Source organism: Pogoniulus pusillus, chromosome 14 (genome assembly GCF_015220805.1).
Source record: "Pogoniulus pusillus isolate bPogPus1 chromosome 14, bPogPus1.pri, whole genome shotgun sequence".
Classification (NCBI taxonomy): domain Eukaryota; kingdom Metazoa; phylum Chordata; class Aves; order Piciformes; family Lybiidae; genus Pogoniulus; species Pogoniulus pusillus.
The window spans coordinates 16,102,671-16,129,977 of NC_087277.1; the positions used below are offsets into that span (position 1 = coordinate 16,102,671).

Genomic DNA, 27,307 nt, shown 5'->3' on the forward strand with positions numbered 1-27,307 from the left:
ATTGTCTTTTCTGACAAGGTTGCCTAGTGGTTACAGTCACCTTGTAATGAAGGTGTCAGTTCTCACGCTACGGAGAATAATGATAGACCCTTTTGAATGCTTGTTTCTGAATGAAAAAGAACAGTTTGACAGATGTTCACTCCAAGTAGCTTCAGGTTTATGAAAGGAGAGGTCATCCAAAATCTGTCAAGGAACTAGCTGAACTCACAGCTCTAAGATACTGTCACTGTGAATTAACCAGGTTGTCTCAAGCAAAATCACACCATTTCCAGTCATATCACAGAGAAGGAAATAGAGGCACTTCAACCCTGAAATAAAATGTGATCTTTTCCCTTATTTCCTAAGTAAGCTTTTCAGTTCCAAGTTTTTAATCTTCTACCCATCTTCATAGGCTTAAAAAAAAGAAAAAGAAAAAAGAAAAAGAACAAGAAAAAGAACAAGAAAAGAAGTTTCTCACTAAAAGTTAAGTTCTTTCCACTATAAAAATTTTAAATACAGAACTGATGACTGAAAAAATACTAATTTATGGCATAGCAGTTGCTGTTCAGCAATCTCTTGAATTACATCAAGAAAAAGTGAAAGAAAGGAAACTTAAAATACTTTGAGTAAAAAAGTCAGATGAGTTTTCTTCTAGGAAAACTCTTCTTTATTCCTGTCACATGAGCAGAGATGCTTCAGAGCAAAGCCTTTTGTTTAACAAGGCACATACTAGCACCAGCAGTCCCTCTTAAGCCCAGAAAATATCAACTCATTCTGGGATTTTACGTCAAGAGATTTTCTTTTCTTTTTAATGATTCCTCAGAGTTCTTTTGATGAAAAGAAGGGAGTGAAGGGGGGGTGGGGGATGTGGAAAGGAAAAGAGAAGCCACACTAACTTTTGTCTGATCCTCACTCATGCACTTGTGCATCAGTTTAGCCTGATTTCCAACTGCCCTGCCTTTATGATAGCACTCCTACTGGGATGAGTCTATTTGGTTCTGGGTAATGTTCCAAGCAAATTTAGACAGTTTTGTCCTTGAATTAGATTACTTCCAAAGCCAGATGAGACAGAGTCTGGAAAGTCTCAGACACTTCTGAACTGGAGCCCTTCCTCACAGGTTTTCTCTGAAGCTTCTAAGGCTAGTCCTACTTAGCTGTATTATTTCCTCTGTTTGGTTTGCTTCATGAGTAGATCCAGAGCCCCCAGTTGATGCTTTTGTCTTTCAAGGAGGAGGAACTGTCACCTTCTTTCCCACCCAGAGCTCACAAATCTTCAGGTAATACTGAAAAGCATAAGAATGTCAGTTTGGACTAAGATCCTCACACGATTTTTTAAAGATCACAACAGCACCTTGCTCTAGCCATGGTGTTTCCAAGAACCCTACAAAATCCAGCTGTCTCAGGTATTCACACTGGAAGGGTTACATAGGAGCTAATGTCCTCAGAGGGACTGAAGTAGCTGCTGCTCCTGTCATTGCAATGCTGCAGCTGCAGGAGGAATTCACAAGTGCCCTTCCTGATCAGAGCTGCTGTTACAGATCAATATCATCCAAACAGAGCTTTCCAGTCTACAGTATCTCACCCATCACCAGGATATCTGCCTGTGTACATCACCATCACTGCACAAATGGAAAGGAGAGGCCGTGGGGCTGCGTGAGGAAATGAAGGGGGACAAGCCCACATTGTCCTCTCATTTCTTGAGCTGCACCTAGAGCCTGCACTGTCACACTACCCTTGACCACTGTCTCTATAATTTTTTCCCCCCAAGAAAACCCCACTGATCATACCCCGGGACAGGGCATATTTGGTGCTTGAACTAGTCCCAGATGTTATTTCTCTGATACAGAAATGGTGTGATGGAGAACAAACAAAGAGGATTGAGCCATCGATATGAGAATTTTCTTCCAAAGATGAAGCCTAGTGAGCATTCCAGTAACCACCACCAGAGAGCTTTGCCCTCACTTTTATGACAAAAAGAGAAATACGATGTACTGGAGTCTGCAGCTCCCTTCACTCCACTTTGTGTTTCCCTTCCAGTCCTGTAAAACAAGCTATTTATTCTCTAAGATCATCAAATGTTAATTCTTTTAATAATCAAATCACCAGCAAGACTGAATATGCCAAGCCTTATAATAATTTCACCACTCATGGTTGCTTGCCATTATCACTTTCTCCCTTGCGCCTTGGCTCTGACACCTATGAGCCCAAAAGGTTTTATTTTTGTTAATTAATGAGGAAATTTTTGTCCCAGTGAATAGCCAGATTATATGACTCTTGATTTAATGGCAGAGCCAGCTTTGTACACTATGGTTTACAATTAAAAAATACGAGACAAGAGAAAACTGGCCTTTTGGAGCACCTGAGCAGGCAGCAGTATCACCTGGAGTTAGGGTATTGCAGCTCTGGCTGACAGCCCACACAAAGTAAGTGCTGCAGTATTGCAGCTACACATTTGCTTTTTACATTTGTGTGCAGATTTCTTTTGCAGATTCAGCTTCCAGCCTGCTACAATAATTGCTCTCTTTGTGGCATTGCTCGTTCTTTACTTCTGGGCAGCAGTTTAAGTATGCAGCTTGCCCCAGAGATGCTGTCTGTGCAAAATGAAGCTGTAGGTGGTGCCGTGTGTTTGGAACAAAGGCAGAAGTAGAAGGGAGCTTGACAAAATCATTTACACTGGATTTTGTAGAGGGAGATTTTACAGATTTAGCAAAGACCATCTCTCTGGTGGCCAAGGGCGTTTGCTGGAGAAGTGTGCTATTTGTATGCATGTTCCAGAGGACAAGAGGTGGGGGGCGGATCTCAACAGTCAAATAGGAGGCTCAGAAGTAGGCTGAAAGCTGAAGATACATATTTAAGGTCTCCACAAAGATTCAACAATCCAGGCACTGCAATTAAGTCAGCAAGCACAGTTACTCATCCATTAGTCATTCACTGGCTTCTCCAAATACATCATGGCTGTTAGACCCTCCATTCCTCTTATAAAGGAAACTACCTATTGCTGAGGTATGTGCAAGATTTTTCTGCTACCTTCTACAACTCATTTGTATAAAACAACTCACCACTGTCATCCTTTTCATCAGGCAGGCCAATGAATGTAAGGGTCTTTATCTGGTTGGGCCCATTTATAGGACATGAGACCTTTATTCTCTGATGCATGTATAACCCTCACACTTTCTTCTCATCCCACCATAGTCAGGTGCTAGCCCCGAACTACTATAGCTCGCTGAAACATCTGTAGAAACAGCATCAATTAATATCAACAATTGGAAGCAAAGATCTAGCAAATTATGTAGGAACACAACCACCCTACATAGTGCTACAGGTTGGGAACAGAGTGGCTGGAGTGCAGCCAGGCAGAGAGGGACCTGGGGGTTGGGGACAGCCGACTGAACACGAGCCTGCAGTGTGCCCAGGTGGCCAAGAAGGCCAATGGCATCCTGGCCTGTATCGGGAATAGTATGGCCAGCATGACCAGGGAAGTCCTTCTGCCCCTGTACTCAGCACTGGTTAAGCCACATCTTGAGTACTGTGTCCAGTTCTGGGCCCCTCAATTTAAGAAAGATGTTGAGGTGCTCTAACATGTCCAGAGAAGGGCAACATGGCTGATAAGGGGTCTGGAGCACAGTCCTACGAGGAGCAGCTGAGGGAGCTGGGCTTGTTTAACCTGGAGAAGAGGAGGCTCAGGGGAGACCTTATTGCTGTCTACATCCACCTGAAAGGAGGTTGTAGCCAAGCAGGGCTTGGTCTCTTCTCCCAGGCACTCTGTGACAGAACAAAAGGACACAGTCGCAAGCTACGCTAGGGCAGGTTTAGCCTGGATGTTGGGAAGCAGTTCTTCACAGGCTACTGGAATGGGCTGCCTGGGGAGGTGGTGGAGTCACCACCCCTGGAGGTGTTTAAGAGGAGGCTGGATGAGGCACTTAGTGCCATGGCTTAGTTAATTAGAAGGTTAGGTGACAGGTGGGAGTCGGTGATCTCAGAGGTCTTTTCCAGCGAACGTCAGCATACATGGCAACACATGCTCACTTCCTTCATCTTCCACTGCAGAGCCAAAGCTATTTTGATGGACTTCCAGCACAATAGGAAAACTTAGTTGTAGAGTTCTACGGTAATGAATATTGGTCAGAGATCTAATACATTCATGACAGTTTGTAGGATGTTACAGACAGTAAGGTGTCAAGCAATAGGACAAGAAGGAATGGTTTTAATCCAAGAAAGAGTAGGTTTGGACTGGATCTTAGGAAAAAGTTCTCGAGTATAGGGGTGGTAAGACTCTAGAATAGGTTGCCCAGGGAGGCTGTGGATGTCTCTTCTCTAGTGATGTTCAAGGTCAGGTTGGATGAGGCCTTGAGCACACAAGTTTATTTGAAAAGCATCCCTGCCCACGGTGGGGAGGTTGGAGTAGATGATCTCTAAGGTCTCATCCAACCTCAGTCATTCTATGATAGTATGATTGTGCCTTCTTTCCTTGCTCAAACCTGCATTCCTTAATAAAGGTCTAGGAAATTTTATGAGGGGTATTTTTGGAACCAAAATTGGTGTCAGGGAGTACAGAGATCATTACAATGGAGTTGATAACAAGTGCTTAGCAGAGAAGGAGGGCTGTAAGAATACAGTGTGCACCCAGAAAATAGCAGCATACACATCTGTAATGTATAATGGCAATGGGTGGAAAAGATAAAGTACTGGAGATGTGGTTGTGCTGAACATGGATTGCTTAAGTAACAGCTAATGTTACCTTCATCCATAACATCTGCCTAGTCACACAGAGCTTCCAGCTTCTAGTAGTGGTAAACATCAGGCCTTCACATTCTTCCTACCCTTTCCTCATCACAGCACATGACTTTCAAGGAGTCTTTGAGACAATGTGGGCTGCAGGAGAGGAATATACATGGTTGAATATATATCATGTCGAAGGCAGGGCATATGGGCTCCCTACAAGTAATCATTTCACAAATCAATCAAATAACCAAAACAGCCTTATGAATGATGCCGTCTCACATTTGGTCTCTGTCCATGTCTGTTTAGTGCAGCTGGAATGGCTTTATGGTAATAGCATCAGTAAGTGTTTCAGAGAAGCCCCAGTACTTCCACAGGATCTCCAGAGATCCTCTCTTCCAGCCTAGCTTAGAATCCCCAGCAGCTCCCCCTGGGGAGCAAAATGCACCTCAGTAAAAGCTGTTGCATAACTTGATAGTTTGAAAGATCTCTTCTATGATCCTAGGTACTCCTTGTTTATCCAATTTTCTGCTCAACACCATGACTGCAGTGTGTGCTCTATCAGACTCGCTCTAATGAGATGCCTAAAGATTTGTTGGCCTCTGCAGCACTCCCAGCTGGAAATAAGTTTGGTCTGCAATGAACAGCAATTATTGAAGAATTCCACCCAGCTTTACCACAGGCAATTGGATAAGGAAAATAAAAATGCAGCTGCAGAAAATGTTTCTAGTTTGTATTTTACTGATTCATCACCTTAAACTCTTTAATGGGAGGTAAATTCTCATCTTATTTTCTACAGACAATAACTGGTGCAGCACCACAGCCAAGAGCAGAGTGCCTCGTGCACTGCCTGAGGAACCAAGCACATGGAATTTGTCCTACTACAGACAGCTTAGCTGTCTGCAGAGCAGAAATCTTTGAGAGGTAGTAACACCATGCATTTCTTAGACAAATGTTCTGGAAGTCCATTAAGATAATTGATCTGTAGTGCACAATTCCTATATAAATGCACTTCCCCTCTATTCTTCTCACCTGTGAGAAGTCTGAAGTAAGCATTTGTTGGTTTTTATGCATCTTGGTGGTGGGTTTGTTTTATTTCCTCACATGGAATTTAAGTTTTTGCAATAAATAGATCTGGTCAATGACAGAAATGGATAGAGCAGAGCTTTCCAAAGAAAGTCCATGAATGTGTGATTATTTAATAGTACCCCCAGAATGCAGAGGCCAAAGTTTGTGTGTGGTTCCAGGGACATAAACAAGTTTCTATAATGGTCCTCCTGCCTCTCTGTTATAATCACATCTTGTGGCTTGACTTACATCTTATCTGTGAGCTCTTGATGGTTCAATCATTCTGATCAGTAGCTGTATATCACCTTACATATAGCATTTGCTTTTGCTGGAGTGAAAAGCAGAAAGGAGGATGTAGCCTAAGCTCACAAGGGATAGAGATGAACTTCTGACATAAAGCATCAAAGGTTCATCCCAGGCCACACCCGATTTATGTGGGATTTTACTTGATACTTTAACGGCCTGTTACAAATTTCAAGCCCCATATGTCTGAAGAGGATATTTTTCTGAGTTACATGATTTTGAGCATTATGAGATGCGATCAAGTCCTTAAAGTGAGAGTTAGTATTGTATGAACTTTTCATTTAGTATTGTTGTTATCACAGTAATTTAAAATTATAAGCTGACTGTAAATGCAAATACCATCTTCTGTATGGTAGCTGGCACAGGATTAAAGCTCACACTTGCCAGCCTGAGGTTTTAATTTTTCTGGATAGTAAAAATCTTTGTTCTTCTTTAAGTGTTAATTTGCATTAGAAAGAAAATATGAATTTTAATGTGCAACTGGGCAATACAGAGTCTTGTAATTTTTGGGGACAGGGTTCATTTCACACTTACTCTGTCTAAAGAGCACAACCTGGCAGCTGAGGCCGAGTCCTGGGAGTCAAATGGTAACTAGATCTCCTGGACAGGCACATGTGCTTCTCGTCTTCCTAACGGCAATAAATGGGTGTCAGTTTTTCCTACCATCCCTAACAGAAGACTGTCTTACACAAAAGTAGAAGGAGAAAGATGCCTTCCTGTTGCCTTCTACCTCTTGTCTTTTGGAAACTTTAGGGTGGTCCATTGGCCCACCTGGAGTACTATGTCTGGCTCTGGAGTTCTTTGCACAAGGTCATTCAGTCTGGAGAACAGAATGCTCCAGAGAGACCTTATTGTGGCCTTTCAGTATTTAAATGAACCTATAAGAAAGATGGGGTCAGTCTTCTTAGCAAGACCTGTTGCAACAGAACTAGGAGAAGGGAAGTTTGGCTTCAATATAAGGATGGAAAATTTTACAGTCATGGTGATAAAACACTGGGCCAGGTTGCCTAGAGACATGGTAGATGCCCCATCCCTGGAAACATTCAAGATCAGGCTGGGCAGGGCTCTGAGCAAACTGGTCTAGCTAGAGTTGTCCTGCATTTTGCATAGAGTTTGGACTAAATGAGGTTTTAAGGTCTCTTCCAACTACAAGCATTCTATGAATTTATGATCCTATGTGTATAACTTTCCATTTGCAATACTCTTCAAGCATTTCTAGATAGGGCTTACAAACATGGTCCATTAAAGGACACAAAACTCCATGTTGCATGAAGCTTTTTCTGCATCCCAGATACTCAGTATCTCCAAATGAAAATAATTTCTGGACATCGGTGCCAAAGAGATCTCCACAATAACCTTAAAATCCCCTCAAGCAGAAGAAATAGATGCACTGTAAAAGAAATGCCTCAAAACTACCAAACCCAGACATCTCTAACAGTGTACACTGTTGTCCACTCCAACAGCGAAAATCTGATGATCATTAAACAGTATCTAGAGACACTGTGCATTGTTCCTGACAGTTTTTGAGGTCATAGAGAGACAGTGGCTCATTAGAAGCTCAGGTATTGGTCTTCCTTAACTCTGTTTTTCAATCTGTGCAAGGGCATTTAGACAGAGGAAAAAATTCTTATTAGTGACAACAGCCAAAGCAGGACAAGTGGCCTTTTGCTGCCCTTTTGTCCTTCTTGTAAGCATAGGTGTCCCAAGTGCCTTCCTACTAGTTTCAAAAATATTTGTGAACAAGTAACTATCCAAGAGTCTACTTTTGCAGTCTTTGGCTTCATGGAAATATTAGCTGTATCCTGATTCCAGTATCTTTGTAGTTGAAGTTAATATGGGTTTATGAAATGAAGACTCTTGTAAGTTTAGGGGAACTTCCAGATGACAATCTCCAGTGAACAAAAGGTATCAACAAGTTCCTTTCCGAATGGCATATTTTATGTTCTTTGGTTTCTTAATAAAAGCAGGGAAGAACTTTGTGGAATGAGAAAGAAATCTCCATAAAATATTACTGGTTAGATGTGCAAATCATTAATATAAAAGATTACAGTTGTAGGAATCTAAAGACTTTCAACCAGGGTATGAATAATTGCCAGAGTGAGGTATTACAGAAAACTTTCTATTGCCAAAGAGAAGCTATTATAGATAAAATGATATAGAATATTGTTTGGAACTGCATTAAATTATACCAAAATCTTTAAAACAATTTCCTTTTACAATCATTTTGTATCTTCTGCTTTCAACTATGTAATCTTTGAAAGTACTGCTTTTCAAAAGAGATTTCAAACTGAGCAGAACTAAACTTTAAAAGGCACGATATGTGCAAATATTACACTTTAGCTAGTGGCAGCTGTTTGAAGAAGTGACAAGCTGATCAACTCTGTAATGGAGACAAAGCAGTCATTCAATACACCTCAGTGTGGTGGCAGAAGAAGGAACAAAGCAAAAGCATTGGAATCGAAGGAGTCTCAAGTAACTCCTCCTGGAAATATTCAGTTAACCAAGCTGTATGAAATGGGGAGCTCTTCACTCCTCTTATAAAGACAAGACTTAAGTGAACTGTGTTTGTGTTCACAGAACTGTATTTTTCTTCTCCTGTAGAAAAGATTGTTTGATGTCCCTGTTGAACCGCCCTGCACCTGACCACTGTAATTTTTATTAGGACATTAACCTGCTGTTTCTATCATACTCATGTGTGACTTGCTTCAGAGATCAGGAAGGACCCGGTGTGAGGAAAGCCTGAGAGTCCTATTCTTCACACCAAAAGGGAGGGCCTAAAGAACACTAGACAAGCATCTTTCTTCAGCCTTCTATAACATCAATGCACAAAACGAAGGTAGCAGACCTCCAGACTAGACCTCAGGGTGAAGCTTTACTGCAGAACTGCCATTATGTATAAAATTTAAACATTAATGTAGGGGGCAGAACTGAAGTCACTGATAGCATTTGTGTGGACCTGGACTCCCTTTCAGTTAGGCTGTAACTGAACTGTTAAATATGTGATGGCAGTTCATCAAATGTTTTTTGAACTGATATTTAACAGACACTGAAGTCTTTGGAATTTTCCACTTGTCATTGTTAAAAATTGCCATTTCTATGTCGCCTGGTTGCCACAGAAAAAAGTTGACAGGATCAGGATCTCATGGTACACTGCACGTTGGGGTTTTCACAGTAAGTTTCTGCTTCAGAGACCGTGGCAGACACAGGGAGCTGCAGAGCTTATTGATGGCATGTCTCTGACTCCCCCAGGTATCCTTTGGATAAAGCTATCGACAGATACTTGGCACCCTCCACCACCCTCCTTGTTCAGGCAAGGCTTTCCACCCTCACAAAGATGCTTGTCATGCTTGGCACCTGCTCCATACTGCCACGGACCAACCAGATTTACTCATTTTGGAACGTAATTAAATCCCTTACTGCCTTATTGGATGAGTCATTTAATTTTTAATGACTTCTCCTAAGTTTCCTACAGCTTTTTTCTATCTGGAGAGAAAAATAACAGCCAAACAAGTGCACAGAAACCAGTGTCCTTGGCATTGAGGCATTAAACTCCACCTGAGCAAGTGGCTTGCAGTCTGACCTTGGGGAAACAGTAAAAAATCTGCTGTGCTCTCAGCCCCTCGAACTAACAATGAAGGTCATCATAAATCCCTTGTTATTGACTTTAATGACATGATCTAAAAATCTAATTGGTAGGAGGGGTCAGTTTGATTTTTCATTGATTTGGATTGGACCCAAAAGCAGCACAGAACAGCTAAACAAATAGCAACCAAAAAAAAAAACCAAAAGAAACCCCCAAAAAACCCACACCAAAGAGCTAAGAGAAGGGTAAAGCAGTCCCAGCATAATTCCCATAAGTCTCAAATCAGTGTTTCTATAAGAAAAAAGTTATGTTTCTGGACATCTGGGAACAGCCCATCTGCCCTCCTAACTGTCATGTAGATGTGTTTCTGGGTTGGCTTGGTTTGAACCATGTGTACAACAACTCCATAGACTAATTCTGTATCATCCTGAATTACTGCTACGTTTGCAATATCAACTCACACTCCTTAATTGTTAATCCTGGGTTGTTTTTTTTTCCCCAGCTTTCGGGTCTAGTAATCTAGCATCAGCTTCTATGCCTTTTCCTTGAAATGCAAAATCTTACTTGAGCTTGTTTTTTTGGTGTTTAATTTCATTGCACCTCTCCGCGTCACATCATGAAGACCATCCATGTCTGTTTCTTAGAAACTGACCTTAGACAATATTTTTCTAACCTCACTGTAGCTTTCCCTGGACATTTCCATCTTCCTTTTAGAATTTAAAACCAATCATCCTTTGCCCAAACAACTCTTGCATTAGAGTCTTTCCTCTTCACTACAGTTTTGACTTCTGAAATACAACAGCTCTTTTTATTTCAGCAACCTGAACTCCCATTCCATATAGACCTCTTCTGTGTGCCATATGTAAGCTCTCATTTCAAACCTTAGCTAGAAATACCTTCCACCACTACATTAAAATGCCTCATCTTTTACTTCCTTTTTTTTTAAACACTGGCTGGCTTCCCTTAAACCACAAAAGCATTACGGGATATCATCTGTGCAAAAGACAATTGTTTCTTTAAAGTTATGTCCAATTTTTTGCTCAGTTCAGGAGTATTTTAAAGAGGTATTTTAAGCCCAGGAGCTCATGATCTCAGTTTAAAGGAGGAAAAAAGAACCAGGCATACAGCCAGTTTTAGCCTACTTTTGAATGCAGGCAGCAGTCCTTTATGCCAAGTTTTTGGGCTAACTCCCCATCAAATAGGAATAGCATCAGACTTTTCACTCTATTGAATTTTAATCAGGTATATTTGCTACCAAATGAAAAATACTTGGTGTACCTAATATCTGTTAGAAAATCATCTCATTTTTCAGTCTTTGAAGCCTCTGCCTGGACAGAGTATGCCCAAATTGGTTCATTGAAAGTAAAAAAGCACAAAGGAATTTTTAAGTTATAGATGGAAATTTGGACATTTATATAGAGGGCTTGTATGTGGTAGGGCTCACGGGTAACTTTGGGAGGTGTGGATCAACAACCTGACAAAGCTAGAAGCAATTGGCAGAGAGAGCAGTCATGGGGGTAAGAAAGACTCAGAATCCAGTGACAGAGAGAAGGGAAGAGATCTGAAGAGAGTGACAAGAAGCTTTAACATGATGCACTGTTAGATGAGGAGACAACAGACTTCTCCTCTTCAACAGGGTTGTATTGTACTTTCTCCATTTTCAGAGAGGATTGTCACAGTTTATCTATGCCACTGCAGTGCTATAAAAAGTTAAATACTGTTATCTAAACACAGAAGGAAGGAGGGAAATTAGGCACTGTTATAAAACCAGCACAAACTGTTCTGGAGAAAGAGCCTAGAGGGGAAATTGTTCCCAGTTCCCAAAAGCCTCCACCTGTGTCATCCTGTACCACCTGTATGCTTTCTCCCCAGCTTAAATAAAGCCATTCTACATCTTATACCATCCCAGTGCCTGCATCAAAAGTTTCCTTTTGCTAGTGCTGCATTACCATCCTCATGTCAGCAATTTAGTGGCACAGTGTATCAGTCAGATGCATCATTGGAAGGGAGATGAGTTGAGGGTAATGTATGTAACAGATAATACAATTGCAAAGCTGTTGGTGCTTAATTGAGGGACGCAGGCAACCACTACATCTGCACCACAACCACCTGGGAACACAGAGAAATGAGTTATTTTCCATGTGCACATCATACTGATGAATCTTTTCTATTGACACTCTTGATATGGGAAGTAAATGAGATTAGACAGAAGGGGAATTTTCCCATTTCAGTCCATGTTAACTGAAGATTAATTTTAAGTCTCTGCATACTTACTGAGTAAACTTCAATCTGGCAGCTTGAAACAAAGGCAAGGGAGGACAGGAATGAAGGTTTTTTTGAAATGTCACTGGCTTCCTTGCGCAACAGCCTGTTAAATCCTAACAGCAAAGTTTCCCCAGGAGTAGCTACAACAAGTGAGGGATGTGGCACTCCCAATTGCTGTGAGGCTTAAATATCCAAAAGTTTTGAATGTTTTGGGATAAAATCATTAGGAAGAGAAACTGTACTGCCCTTGAGAATTCTGAATCAACTGAGTCAGCCTAACCCCTTCAAGAGAGTTTGGATGCTCTTGTGGTCTCTGAGCATGATTCTAGCACCAGAGATGTCAATGAACAGTGTCATTTGAGCAAACTTTTAACACGGCTCCGTACACTTGAGTTGCCTCATTATTTAATTCTCAGTGGTGGCAAGTCACTGACAGAGAGACACCATGTAAAAAGAGACTCTCTCAATTCTGTTCTAGTATAGATTTACTAAACATTTTTCAAAGTAAGTTTGACTTTAGCTGCATTTTGAGAAGAAAGGGAAAGGGAAAGAGAGGGGAGGGAAAGGAAAGGCCAAAGCAAATAAACAAATATACAAAAAACCCCTATAACCAAACAAACAGACAACAACAAAACAAAGAAATCCCACACCTACCCAAAAAAGAAAACTGAAATTATTCAGTTTTAGAAAGGATTTCATATTGACCCATTCAATTCAACTTCAGCTTGAGAAAGAATATGTCTTAAAACCAGGTTTTCATTTGGGTTCGACCTGAAGTCAACTCTCTGCTTGTAAATTCTATTTATCTTAGGAAGGAGGCATTCATAAGCAGTTAATAACAGATAGGCAGTTAGTAAGTGCATAAGGAACATTCTAGACACAGACCTCCCCTCTAGCATTACAGGGACAGTAAAAGCTAACGCATTTGTTGAACTGGGATATTGAAGCAGCTCATAATTTTCCTGAAACTAAAAGGAGTCACTTGCATAAAAATACACACAAAAGCATGACAGCAAGGAGTAGAGCATGACTGTTGTCAATAGCTAGTTGCTAAAAAAAAAAAAAAAAAAAAAAAAGGCATGACACCTAATGACACTGTCTTGGAAACTGAATTGCCCAATAAGTCCTGTTTATTGAGTCATATCTTATTTGGTGGTTTCTCATCTTAGTACTGATGTAGCTTCACCTTGCTTAGTGTAGAGAAGCTGCCAAAACTTGGTTTGACAGTGCCATTACTGCATCTTTTACCTTAGGCCCTCTGTTTTTCCATAACTTATTGACCTTTTCTACCAAGGCTGCTAGTTTAAAGATTAAGTATTTTCTAATAATTTGTGTGAAGACAAAGAAAAGATCAAATACAGATTATCTGCAAGAAGAGAGAGCAACTATATCTATATAACTGACCCAAAATATGGTTCATTGGATTACAGAATGGTTTGGGTTTCAAGGGACCTTTAAAGTTCATCTAGTCCAACTACCTCTTGCCATGAGCAGGGACCTAGATCAGGTTCCTCAAAATCTCGTCCAGCCTGACCCTGAGCACTTCTAATGATGAAGTATCCACAACACTGAGAAGTGCCCTAACCCAAGTGTAAGACCTCACATTTGGCCTTGTTGAACTTCAGGAGGTTTGCATCGGTCCATTCCACTACTTGTTGAGGTCGCTCTGTATGGTATCCCCTCCCTCCATGATCAACTGCATCACTCAGCTTGGCACAATGTGCAAACTTACTGAGGGTGCACTAGGTCCCACTGTCTGTACCTCATGAAGGTACACTGGTCCCAGTATGGATCCCTGAAGGACACCCCTTGCTACTGGCTTCCACTTGGACAGTGAGCAGTTAATTATAATGTTTTGGATGTAGTCATCCAGCGCATCCATCAAATCCATTTCTCTTCTATTTAGAGGTGAGAAAGTTTTATTTCAATTCTACCTATTTGTCTTCTACATTGCTAACTTTCTAATCTTTGTTTTATTTTTAGTTCCCAGACTGGCAAGTGACACAAATCAGATATGTTCTTCCCATGGCATTCATAACATTTTAAGATTTTCTGCAAGCCACCTGCTCCATTCTGGGCTTTTTTTCTAACATAGCAAATCTCAGCTCCTTCTCATTGCAACCTTACTTCTCTGTGGTTTATCATGCCTGAAAACCCCAGAGTGTGTCACCATCAAACAATAAAAGCGAAACTGAGGCAACATTTCAATATCCTCTGTGTTTTGAGAAAACATAGATTAAGTCTGACTTGTATCCTAATTTAGCCACTGGGTCTATACAGCAGGTCCACCTTGTGGAATCTTTCAAAGATGAGTTGATGTGCTATTTATCTCAAGTCTACTATTTTCAAAATTACCCTTACTTTCTTTAGTATGTAATCACAATCAAAATAACAACTTCCAGGCATTGTTTTCCTATGTATGCTTTCATAAGGCTACTTCTCAACTGGTATTTGGATATATGTATGTAGAGCCTAGCAGTGTGCTTGATCCTCACTGCCCATCCAGAATTTTCTTTACAGAATATGTTTCTATTGCCTGCAGTTAGTAAATTTTGTTTATGATCTGCCCAGGACATCCATTTACTTGGCCATCTATACTCAAAAGACACCAGCAACTCTGAAGATAAGCATGTGCAGGAAAGCCCCTTCAGATGTAAAGTGAATACATTATACTTCCTTACATGTCAATTTTATGAGTGATAAAAAGTAGTCAGGGGACAAGGGTTGAATTTGAGTAGAATCCCAAATACAAAATGACTCTCTACGGAAATGTTTGTCTCCAATAAACAAACAAGATCAAGACCCCAATCAATGAAAGCAATCCTGAATGCTAGAGCCTTGTTAAAGGATTTCACAGCTAGGAGAGCTGAGCAAGTGGGCTGAAATGGAATGAATCCTTTCCAGGTGAAGGAATACACAGAATCACAGAAAAATACCTTCATTTCCCACACTGTTGCTGTGTAATTTATTAATTGTATCACTAGGTGCATCCTGTTACCATTAATAGCTGCCTGGGTTTGAATGCTTGCAAGAACCAAGTTAGCCAATGAGTCTCCCAAAGGTATCTACAAAAACAGGAACAGGAGTGAATCCCTCACCTCATACCAGATCCAGAGAAATCCAGAAGCCAGAGATATTCCTCTAAACTGCACTGTATAGTCCCAGCTTTGATGAAACAATATTAAGCAATGCATGGGACAATCAGTACCAGAACTCATCTGAATGTTTTAAGTCTCTCTGTTTAAACAAGTATCATTCAAAGATGTCTTTGTAAATTCTTTAACATAGCCTGGAGAATTTGATGGGGTTTTGTGTATTCTTCAGTTGAAAGCTCATACTAGAAGACAACAATATTGAGAAATCAAAATGTCTTCACTGTAACCTGGCTAACAGCCCCCTGCCTTGTTACAGCCCTCAGGAGTTTCTGAGCATCGCAACAGATCATCTCCTGGTAGTTCTGTATGCTGGTAAATGCCCATTAAGGATGTGCTTCAGACAGTGATAGTCTAGTAAATTAAGGTGGATTTGAACCACATTCTCTAGAGCTTACAGGTTAGTAGGTTTTATTGTATAAAAACTGTACACATCTTTGCAGCCCTTCAATAATACACACACACAGAAGAAATCCAGGAAAATCAATCCCTAGTGTACTGGAATCATGCCAGTAATTAATCTATTTAACTACTGGGACTGAAAGAACAGATGGGAAAATGTATCCCTTTTCACCTGAAATAGCAGCATAATATCTTGAGTTCACAAGTCTCATTATGCTTAAGTTCTTTTGATATTTTGTTCCCCCAAAAAAAAGAAAGGAGAACCAGAGTAAGTTGTGACTGTTGAACCAGGAGAAGAGAAGGCTTCATATAAACATACATAAATACAACAGACAGGTTGCCCCGGGGAGGTTGTGGAGTCATATTCTCTGAGGTGTTCGAAAGCTAAAAAGCTGTCTGGACTTTTGCTAACTAGCTCTTAAACAGGGGAGCTGGACCAGATGACATCTGGTGGTTCCTTCCAATTTTAGTGATTCTATGACAAAAGAGAAAAATGAGAAAGAAAAGAGAGAAAGGAAGAAAAGAGAGGAAGGCGGGGGGGGGAAAGTAGGTTGTAATGGCATAATCAAGGCCAAATGTTCAGCTGGTCTAAATCAGTCAGAGGATCTTGTCTAATAGTACCTATTTATTTTTAACTCAGCAAATACATCCCCTGTCACATCAAATGGGAGCTCACACAGTTTCGTATTTCTCCTATTCTGATCAAGGATCTGTCTGGTTGCTTATACCAGAGAATGACTGTCCCAAGGTACTAAGCAGATGAATAGAAAAATGATTGAGCATACCTGCTGAAGTGGAAAAAAAGGTATTACAGAAGAAGTGTGAGGCACATCTGACCCCCATCTCATTGCTGACAGCACATATGAATCTTTAAAAACTGGGGCTGGTTTCCCTCTTACCTCTGTTTCTCTTGTTCTCTCAGGAGTTAAAGCTTATATGGTGCAAACCAGATACTCATCGCCTACCATTTAAAACCTTATTACTTTATTCTGATTCATTCTTGATCAATAAAATAAAAAGTACATTAACAATGAAAAAATACAGAAGCATCTATTAACTCCCTATTAAGCACAGTTCCTTTTTATGATCAGTACTGCACGAAGGTACATCAAATTGCAGCCTACTTCTAATGAACAAAGTATTAGGAACACATGAGAAATATAGCAGAGCACCTGATCATTAAACCATGACCATTAAGAACTGTTAATGTCATGATGAACCATCCTCCTTGGCATTAAAGAACGATATGTATGTTAATTCAGCTATCTAAAGTTATTATGCTAAAAAACTAGGCACGGTTGAGTTCTTTTTATAAGTAATAAAAAAAAACACTACTGGTCTTGGTGGATTTTGGAAGGCTACCTACTATTTTAATTTTATTGGGCTACATTTGCTGCATCCAAGATTCCTAAAAGAGACTGTACTTGCTCAGATGCCATTTGAAATGCTTTTGAAAATATTTTAGAGCACTGGGACAATTCCGGGGAACCAGCATAAAATGTGTATGACACAGCATTTTAAATTAAATATAGGGGCAATTGTAAGATTAAATTTTTGTTTGACATGTGTTCTGCATGGGAAAAAATAGCCTTTCTAACACGAGAATTGATTATTAAGGAATTAAAGATGGCAACATATAAATCAGAATTCAAGAGTAAAACCAGATCTTGCTAAAATAGTATAGTGTATCTTTTCTTGAGGTTGCAGGCTTGGATTAAAAAGACAATAATGTCAAAACAGTAGAAATCACTATAGTATGTGATTTTATACCAGAAACAACTTGTACAAGAACTAGGAGGATATGAAATGAATATGTAGATGTTGAACTTTTTGCAACTGTTTGACTGATAGTCTTTGACAATAATTGCAACCAGTGTGTATATTTACATGGGTGTCTAAGCAGACGGTACTGAAAAGAGAGGTCACTGAGACAGAGCTACATAACATGCTTACAAAAGGTATGCCTTTATCAACTGTCAAGTAATGCATGAAGTGATAATACATTAGCCCCACCCCTCTTGTAAAGTCACTGAACTTTGGAAAAATACTATGAGTGCAAAGAACTGTAGAATGATTTGTGTTGGAGCACGCCTTAAAGATTTTGTTCCAATTTCTTGCCATGGGCAGGAACACCTTCCTCTAGATAAGGTTTCACATAGGCTATTCAACCAGACTTTGAACACTTCATGGGCATCTCTGGTCAACCTCTTCCAGTGTCTCACCACCTTCACAGTGAAAATTTCATTCTAATATCTAATCTAAATCTTCCACTTTTCAGTTTGAAAATGTTAACCCTTGTCCTTTCACTGTACTCCCTGACAAAGGGTCCCTCCTCAACTTTCCTGTGGACTGTTGTAATGTCTCCCTGGAGTCTTCTCCTCTCCAGGCTGAAAAACCCCAATGCCTGCTCTTATAGGGAAGGTGCTCCAGAGTCCTGATCATCTCAACTCTTTTGGATCAGCTCAAACAGGTCTATATGTTTCACCTGCTGGGGAACGCAATACTGAACACATTACTCTACGTGGAGTCTCACCAGAGTGGAGTAGAATCACCTCCCTCAACCTGCTGTCACTGTGGTGTAGATGTGATTGACACTCTGGCCTATGGGCACGTTTCTGATAATTACTCAGCTCTTGATTCACCAGCACCCACAAGTTCTTCTCTGCAGAGCTGCTCTTAATCTACTCGTTGCCCAGCCTGTATTGATACTGAGGATTGCTCTGACAGATGCAGAATATTGCACTTGGCCTTGCTGATCTTCATAAGGTTTTGCATGAGTCCACTCCTTAGATCTATCAAAGTCCCTCTGGCTAGCATCTCTTCCCTCCAGCATATTAACTGCACCACTCAGGCTTGTGTAGTCTGCAAACTTGGTGAGACTGCTTGATTCACCTCTCTGTGTCACCAACAAAGAAATTAAACAGTGCTGGTTTCGACACTTCCAAGACTAAAGCAGTCAAAAGGAGTTCTTCACTTTGGGGTAGGTATTGAAATACTAGGAAAATCACATGAGCAACTTAAGCTGTCTACCAGTTACCACCTACAAAACTGAAGTGAATTCAACATTCACTGTGAAGTAGGGACTTCACAGGCCATCATGCAGAAAGATCTAGCCTAGTCTAGATGAGCCCAGATAAGAAATAAGGCATGAAATTTCAAGAGGCAGAGTAATTAGCCACCAGAACAACTTACCAACAGCTATGACAAATTTTCTATCACTGGGAATTTTTTAATCAATATTGGATGTTTTTCTGAAAGATACACCCCCACTCAAGGAGAGATAATGGGTGTGAAAAAGGAAGCAGCTAAAGCATGTCTTACAGCTTGGCCTGTGCATTTAACAATGGATAATTGCTACAGTTTCTTCTGGCTTTAAAAGCTGCTACACTGGGAAAACAACAACACTTTTCAGAGTCGTATTTTGGAGTTGAGGATTAGTATGCATCATCTTCCTGCTGAACACTTCAGTAGATGTCTTGAGTGTCCTTGTTGTGGTCAGGACATCTGATGAGACAGTGAATTCTAGATGCTTTCATTTTCACTATTTCCAATAAGTGTATATGCACTCTTTGGGCATATTTTACATTAACAACCTGATGCTGAAATTTTGGAAAGGCTGGAAAGAGAAAATCCTTAGTTTCACAAAGAATCTTGAGTATAATGTGAGGTCATTGTCCTTCATCTTCTCATTTAAAGTTCTAAAAATGGGCTAGGGAGAGCTCAACCATCTATTCAAACTTTCCCTATCATATATATTGACATATGTTAAAGGCAGCTCTGCTTTTCCAAAACAGCTCACTTCTGCCCAGACATTACAGCTCCAAGATGACCAAACCTTGTGAAAACCAGTTTCTTAACCAAACTTTACTCCTAAATTGGATCTCTTTTCCCAAGTATCCACTTCTGATTTCCACAAACACCTTTTGAAGCCTTGAGCAAAAAGCAATTGTATGTCTTCTGCAACACACATCCAGTTGTTTATGTAAACTCATTTCACACATCCTTCACCTGCTTATCTTTTCTGTTGCATTTGTAAAGTCTTGGCTATAAAGATCAATTGATTAATAAACCAGTGGAGAATATCTTATTGTGAGGACCTTGATTTACTTGTTTACTATAGTATTGTGCATCACTAAATTAAAAGAGAATTCATGAAGTTCACAGAACTCACACTGTGAGAGATAATGTAGAGTACATTAAAATACAGAGTTTTTTCTTACATTCATTTATATCATATAAATCCACTCTGAAGCTTAATTTTTACTCTGTCAGAGGTCTTTCATTATGTTATCATCACATGCAGTAGCTAAAAATCCATAACATATGTTAGTCAACACTTTTCTAAGTGTCTTGAAAGCGCAGTTTGCTTGTACAAGGGTGCCTCCACGCTTAAGCCTTTATCAAAATATCCTTACCATGGGCAGTTTCATGATAACTGATCAGGTTTAATCACACTTCACTCTACATCTGCTCTACAGTACCAAATATATTCTAGGATGTGTCAAACAGGAATTACTAAACATCAGCCTGAATACAGAGAGAAAAAAATGAAAGCTTTATAGAAATTAATAAAATTACAGGAGTGACAAAGTAAGACCCTTCAACTTATGGGGAAAAAATAGTCACTTTTATGTGTTTTCTCATATTTAGGGTTCTTGAGGCTGGAATGACTTTCTCTAAATTACTGATTTCCAAATCTACCTGATTATTGGTCTTTAAACGTTGCAGGGTCGAACTGTGCTTTGCTGCAGACTCTAAACAGAATGGCAATAGAACGGCCACTTGAGTCCCAAAGCCAATAAATGCCATGTGAGGTCTTTTCCTCGTGTTCAGCTGACACAAGAAACTTTTATTTAGACTTCTTTGTCAAAAATGAAATTGCATCCCACTTGCCTCCCTTCTTCCTTCCAGCTTGTTATTCAGTGATTAGCAGCAGCCTTCGTAGACAAGGATTTCTTTCTTTCTTTTAATCAGTTGCAGCAGGGTGACTCACTCCACCACAGAACATGAAAGTCCTGCTAGGTTATCTGCCCTTCTCTCTACTGGAGCAGAAGATATAAGATGATTCTTAGTGCAGGCAATGCTCAAATATATCGACCTTCTCCTTTTTCAGCCCATAGATACTTCATTAGGGACCTTTATCCTTAACCTGTGATTTAGAAGATTTTATTTTCACTTCAGAAGTATGCAGATCAAGAAAGAATCCTGCCAGTAAATGTTTCAGGGATCCATGATTTCAAGAAAATGAAAACTACACTGTTGAAAAACACTCCTATACTGACAGAGTAATCTGAAGGCAATTTTGGTGTGTCTTCTTAGCACAATGAGAGTTAGGCTCAAAATCAGAAGCCATCGTAATGTCCATTAGCACCTGCTTCTCAAGAAGACAGAAGCTTTGCAGGTAGTGTAGCACGGGGGAGTCGCATGTCATCACAGCCTGCCATGGTTTGAACCCACATAGCAAGCAGCAAAGAAACATGCGAGCACTTGTTCACTCTTTCACCCACTCAGTAGCACAGGGAGGAGAAAAGATAACAAAAGGCTTGAGGGCTGAGACAAAGGACAGAGAGGGCTGACTCACCAGCTACGGTCATGAGCCAAAGACAAACTTGATTTAGGGAAATAAAATCAGTTTAATTTAAGCAACAAAACTGTCACCAATTTACTAGTTGAATCTGAGTAGGGCAGTGAGAAATACCACTAGATTCTAAAAACACCTTCTGCCCACCCCTCCCTTCTTCCAAAGCTCAGCTCTGCTCCCAGTTCTTTACCTCGTTCCCCTAATGGTGCAGGAGAGGCAAGGAATGGGAGTTGCAGTCCGTTTGTCACTTGTTATTTCTGCCTCTCCTTCCTTCTCAAAAGGAAAACTCCTCACAGTCCTCCCCTGCTTCAACATAGTATGGAACTATGGGAGAAAGTCCTCCACAGATGTGGCCATCCTGCATGGACTGCATGCAGGATTCTGCTGCACCTTTAACTTTCACGGGCTGCAAGGGCTTAGCCATCTCACCATGGGCTGCAGGAGAGTGTCTGCTCCAGCACACCTCACTCCTCTCTTTCGTCACTGACCTGAGTGTCTGTATAGCTGCCTCACATGCTTCCTACTCCTCTACAAAACAAAAGCTGTCCAATAGGTTTATCCCTCTTAAATATGTTGTCCCAGAGGCACTTCTGTCATTCCTGATTGGCTCATATTCAGCTAGAGGTGGGTCCAGCTTGGAGGTAGAGTTTTTTCTCAAAGCCTCTTACAGGATCCACACCAGTAGTCTGCTTCCCCACAACCAAAAACCCACCAGACACAAAACACAACACACACCCCTCCAAGACAACGCCTGCCGGGAGCAGGAAGCTACACCAACATCCTACACACACACAAACATATGTAGGCTTGGAGAACCTGCTACAGGGAGGGGAAGGCACTCCCTTTTGTAGAGAAAGCAGGAGTTTGGCATCTTCGTGACAAGACTACACGACTCTCCTTATCAGTCTTTAAACTCAAAAAAGAAAATTATATTTTCCTTTATTCTCTTTCAAGAACTGCTCTTTTGCTGCTGCACCGGGCCCTGAATGAGGCCACACTTAGCAGGAAAAGGGAGATTGCTTTTACAAGAATACCTGTGAAAAGGAGACCCTTTGCCACAGGAGGCATAGAGAGTGTGCAATAATTATTATGGTCTTTTCAGCACTCATTACACAGAATCAGAGAAGTGAGAAAACTGTGTGGGATATCTAATGTGGTATTAAAAAAACTCAGCCATTACTGATATCTTAATATCTGTGCAGCATTTAGCAGAAGAGTCTTACCACAGCTTCACCCTCTCAGTTGGGAGAAATTACAATGCCATATGAATAATAGATGAAGTGCTATTTTGATGATGTAAATTAGTATTAATGCAGAAGATTATTTTAATAGTGTGCATAAATGGAATTTTCAGTGCTGAAAGGAACCCTAATTAAATCTGATTCTTTCAACCATTCACTGCTATGCCACTCAGTATTTTGGCAGGGGGGAGGCTGTTTGTTTTCTCTAACACTTATTTCTGGCTCCTCTTTAAATCATTTATTGTTATATTTAGTCACTACAATCAAAAAGTAAAATAAAAACCTAATGATGAGGTCAAACAAGAAGCCTTTTAATAATTCTGCACTAAGGAAAACATGCCAGCACCTAGGGAGAGTCATACCAGGGACAGGCAAGCTAGGAAGCTGGAGAAACTACTTTCCATTCCTCAGGCTTGCTTTCTGGTAACAAAAACTTGGAGTTTCATCAGCACAGAATGGCCACATATACTATTCCTGCAAAAAGAGCACAAGGGATTTTGTTGCCTTGACCTTAGCTTTACCTGTTGAATACAAGTGGGTCACACTTGTACGGTGATATGCATTCACGGTTATCATAACACTGGAGCACTGTATTAGACTTTGCTCAGGCAGAACAGTTAGCGACACAGTATCTTTCAAGGGTTTTGGTCCCACAGCAATTTCCCATTCAAGACTACATCTACCTGAATCTCTATTTGCATCCCTATTACCAGTCTATCTGGACTGTTTGCAAGCTCATGTGCCTCTAAAGTATGTTTTCTAATTCACACACTGGAAATCAATTATATCAATAAGGTCACCTGGAAATTCTTAAGACAGTGAAGAGCGTGGCCAGCCTGCTTGCATTGCAGAAAGTGCAAAGCCAGAAAGATGCTATGATAATTTGACAACTCTTCTCAAGCTCCATTTCTCCACTTTCACAAAAGGTGTGGCATCAGGATAAATCAAAAGAATACGTTTCCTGGCTTTAAAAGCAACTCTGTTTTGTTTCCCTAGAATGTCTGTTGGCCTACACCTCACCACCTTCCAGGACAAGCCCAGCCAATTGCTTTCCTCTCTCTGAACACATAGAGCAGCTGAACCAGCCCTGCTGATTATTCATAGACAATGGCAGTAATAATGCTGTGTGTAGGCTATTTTCACTGTAATTCTTTTGTGGCAGTGGCTATATTATAGTACATTCTTTATGAAATGGCTGACAGACTTGAAGGCGTTGTACAGTACTAAATTACATGGAACATCACCTTCCAAGAAGTGTCTTGCTCTTCCTTGGAAAGACAGTATTGAGACAAAAGGGTGACCTCCCAGTGCTTAGCTCTTCCAGATACTGCATGATATCTTAAAATCTACCCATCATAGTGTATTTGCTTGCTACAACACAACTTTCTCGGGTGCTGTGGAGTAAGCACACTTGACTGATCCTCACCAAAAGCAGCCAGTTACCTCTACTTTCACAGAAAATAAGAGCTGCAGTCAATGATCACATTCCCTCTTTTAATAAACATCATGAGACGTACTTTACCAGTGCTAGGATTAATATTTTGGTTCTCTGCTGAGATCCTGATGTCTTTTGGCCAAAAGCAGCTTCATCAAAATCAGTGAAAGGAGTAAAGCAGGGGAAAAAAAATAAGATCAAGGAAAAATCTAGGTTCTAGAGCAAACATGCAAAAGTCCATGATACTAATAAAAACGACAGATCCCTGTACATGGAAGAACAGTAGAGGACCTTGAAATTCATTCATATCCTCAGCTCTGTGTACACTGGATGTAGAGTACTATGGCTAGAGGCTCAATAGAAATAAGTTATAGCAGAGGCCAGTCACTGTTCTCCACAGACCCATCTCAGAGATACTTTAAAGCTATAATTGCATCTATATCCACACAGAGGTAAGGTACAGTATCATTGCACAGCCTATCATGTGCTAGTCATTGAGCAATACTTATGGCCTCATATTGTTCAATGAAGGAAAATAAACAATTCCCAACTCTCTATGGCATAATCATCATTTACATAGGTTTTTATGGGGCTGTTTCATAGTTTCTTGCAAAGTTTCTTTGTGCCGTAAAATGCATTATCCAACACATTCCAATGTATGCTCACAACACATACACCAACGTTAAGCTCAGGTGCTTATTATTGGGGCATTTTTAAAGTGGCACAGCTCATAAATGAGAAGCAAGGAGAGACTAACCCACTTTGGTAGAAATTTGAGTTAATGGAACACTTCCATGATAACAATGGATGCTGTCAAGCTGGAGGGGTCATTGAAAACGGTCTATGGAGCGTTTTTGTTCAGGAGACAAAATTAGTCTTATTTCAAACTGTTTTACTTTGTTCTGGTGACACTGATACAGACAGAAATGCCTGCTTACACACATAGAGATTTTTGAGTCACTAGCCTGGACAAAAAATTCAGAGGGAATTTTTGCTGTCCTGCTGGGACCTTCAGCAGCATCATCTTCCAGACACAGGCAAAGATTACCACCATACCAGGAAGCTTAATTCATTAATTGTGTTCACAAAGAGAAAGAGTATCTTTGGCTCCTAAATCAAATTCAGTAGCCAATGTTAAGTTCCTAAATCAGTACGTAGAGACGTGAGCAAAAGAAATTTGTCTTTCAAAAGAGTTTGGGTCCATTCATCTCCCAGAAAGAACTCTCCTACTCTTTCTACTTTTAATTGACTCAGCTAAGAATTGGGAACCAAACATCTGACCATTACGATCTAAATTAGTATTTGTCAGAGCAAAACTCCAGCCTAAATAATATGGTTATTATACTCCCACAATAGCAGATATCTACGATTAAAGCGTTATTCTCATTGACTTCATTATAAGTCTCTCCAGTAAGAAGATGCTTCACTGATGCAAACTTTCTGAGATCGTTTCTTTCCTGATTGTCTTTGGTGTGTGTTTGCAAATACATTGGAATAATTATGCATAATATATGTGAACATTTCAAATGTCCATGCTGTAATTTTACCTCTGCAACACCATGGAGCACTTTTATTTTGCAAGCCAGAGAGTAGCTATCATTTTGTTGGGGTTTTTCTACCTTTATTTAATCCCTATTTCTTGGAGCCTCTGTCAACAGTATACATGTAACAGGAGTGGAAATTATCTGGGCGTACACATCAAATGTAGGTTTCCCTACCTCTCATTCCTCTTATTCTATTTTTTTTTTTTTAAGATACCAACTTCATTCCTTTCAGCTTCCTTTGAAAAATCGAATGCCTTCAGGTGATGCCATTGGTTTCACAAGAAAGCCTATATCATTGAATACAGTATTATTGTCATCCTTCAGGGCTTTTGCCAGCGGTATGGAAGGACGGGGAGAACTGTTTCCTTCTTAGGTATAGTTTATCTCTTGGGATGTTTTAGAGGAAAACTTTTACCTTTCTCTGAATCACTGCAGATTGTTATATATAAGCATAAGTGATAAGTGATCTCTTTGCTAATAAGGGTGGGTAGTAGGAAATATTTCCTCACCGAAAGGGATATCCAACTGGAACAGTCTTCTCAGGGCAGGTAGAGTCACCATCCCTGGAGGTATTTAAACAGTGTATGGACCTGGTGCTTAGAGCCATGGTGTAGTGGTGACCTTGCAGTGCTGGGTAAAGGGTTGGATTAAATGATCCTGAAAGGCTTTTCCAGTCACAGATATCCTCTGATTCTGTGAGTCTGACTGACACATGCACATCTTTGCGGAAGGGCATATGCCCTGTAGATCAGAGTGGTGTAGAGTGTTGGAGCTTGATTTTAGTCTTTGGCTGCAGCACTTTGCCCGCCTTCTGCCTGCTTCCTCCTCTGAGTACAGTCCCAGAAAAGGACTTCTTTGCATGCCATACTATAGTAGTAGCATTTGATTTTTTTTTCTTGGCAGACTATTAAAAATAGTTTATTGGCCTGAGAAAGAAAGTGGGATGAATGTTTCACAGACTTTTCTACACTACACATTTGTTATACACTTATTTATAATTGTAAGGAATAGAACTTCTTGAACCAAGTAGTCTGGTCCAATTATTTATGTTCATTTTGTTGCAACCAGTTCTCTAATCAGCCAATGAACTTTTTAAATCTCCTTATGCAATTAATTTCTACCTATTGCTGCTTTCTTTTCTGTGGAAAGGCTGGAAAAATCTAGACTACTTCAACTTTTTATCACTTGTCAAAGTGCTGAAATTTCAGTACAGTCTGCATTTAGATAAGTCACTTGAGCCCAGCTGAGGACACAATCCCATTTCAGGGTAACATTTAAACACATACTCAAGAATAATTGATTGAGATGACTAGGATTATAACAGCTGGATTTGCAAGGATTTCCAAAACAAACAGGATACTGGGACAGTGCAGTTAAGGCCTCCTCCTGTTTACAATTAACAGAGCACCAGGGAAAGATGTGACTGGGATTTTGCTCAGCTACTTCAAAATGTAGGAAATTAATTAAACAACCAAGCTTAGATTTACTTGGGGGTAAGGAGAAATCACTGTGTTAGAGATTATCTGTACTCCTGACCATAGTACAAGCCTAATTTCCCAACTGACTCAATGAATTTGCAGCACAGCCGGATTTGGCCTGGCCCAGTAGTACCCTCCAGCTGCTTTGATGTTTTCAGACTCATCCTGAGAGATCTCTGACTCTCAATGTGTTCTCTAATGATGAAGGCCCGACAATTTGAAGAATGAGCTTACTTTTCTCCTATTTATAATAGAAGGACAAATCTCTTTTGTTTCTATTTTTCTCCACAATTAAATAGCCCATACCTCTGCCTATCACAAACCTGTGGTAAAAAATAAAACAAAACAGCATAGAAGAGTAAAAGCCACTTCTGCTTTTAAGTACTCCCACACTTTTTAGATTGTGGAGGGGAAATGGTAATGAATAAGCCAGGATTGTCTTTGTTTCCTGCCAGCATTTTTACACTTAGCTTGACCACTTGTCTTAAGATTCTGGGCAATGTCTGGCATCTCCAGTGGGGTTTCCTGGTTTAAATTCACAGTGATATTAAAATGAG

General features: G+C 40.3%; 1 long non-coding RNA gene across 4 annotated transcripts in view; it reads right to left on the reverse strand.

Moving 5' to 3' along the window:
* Positions 1-27,307, reverse strand: part of LOC135181058 (uncharacterized) — a 136,898-nt gene that overhangs the window by 76,229 nt on the left and 33,362 nt on the right. The window contains exon 3 of one of the 4 annotated variants that reach the window (XR_010304690.1): positions 94-392. The exons of 2 other annotated variants lie outside the window; for them this stretch is intronic. This is a non-coding gene — a long non-coding RNA (uncharacterized LOC135181058). Of the gene's footprint in view, positions 1-93; positions 393-18,157; positions 18,368-27,307 lie in introns of those variants that run through there. One more of the 4 variants, XR_010304691.1, reaches the window with a different exon arrangement.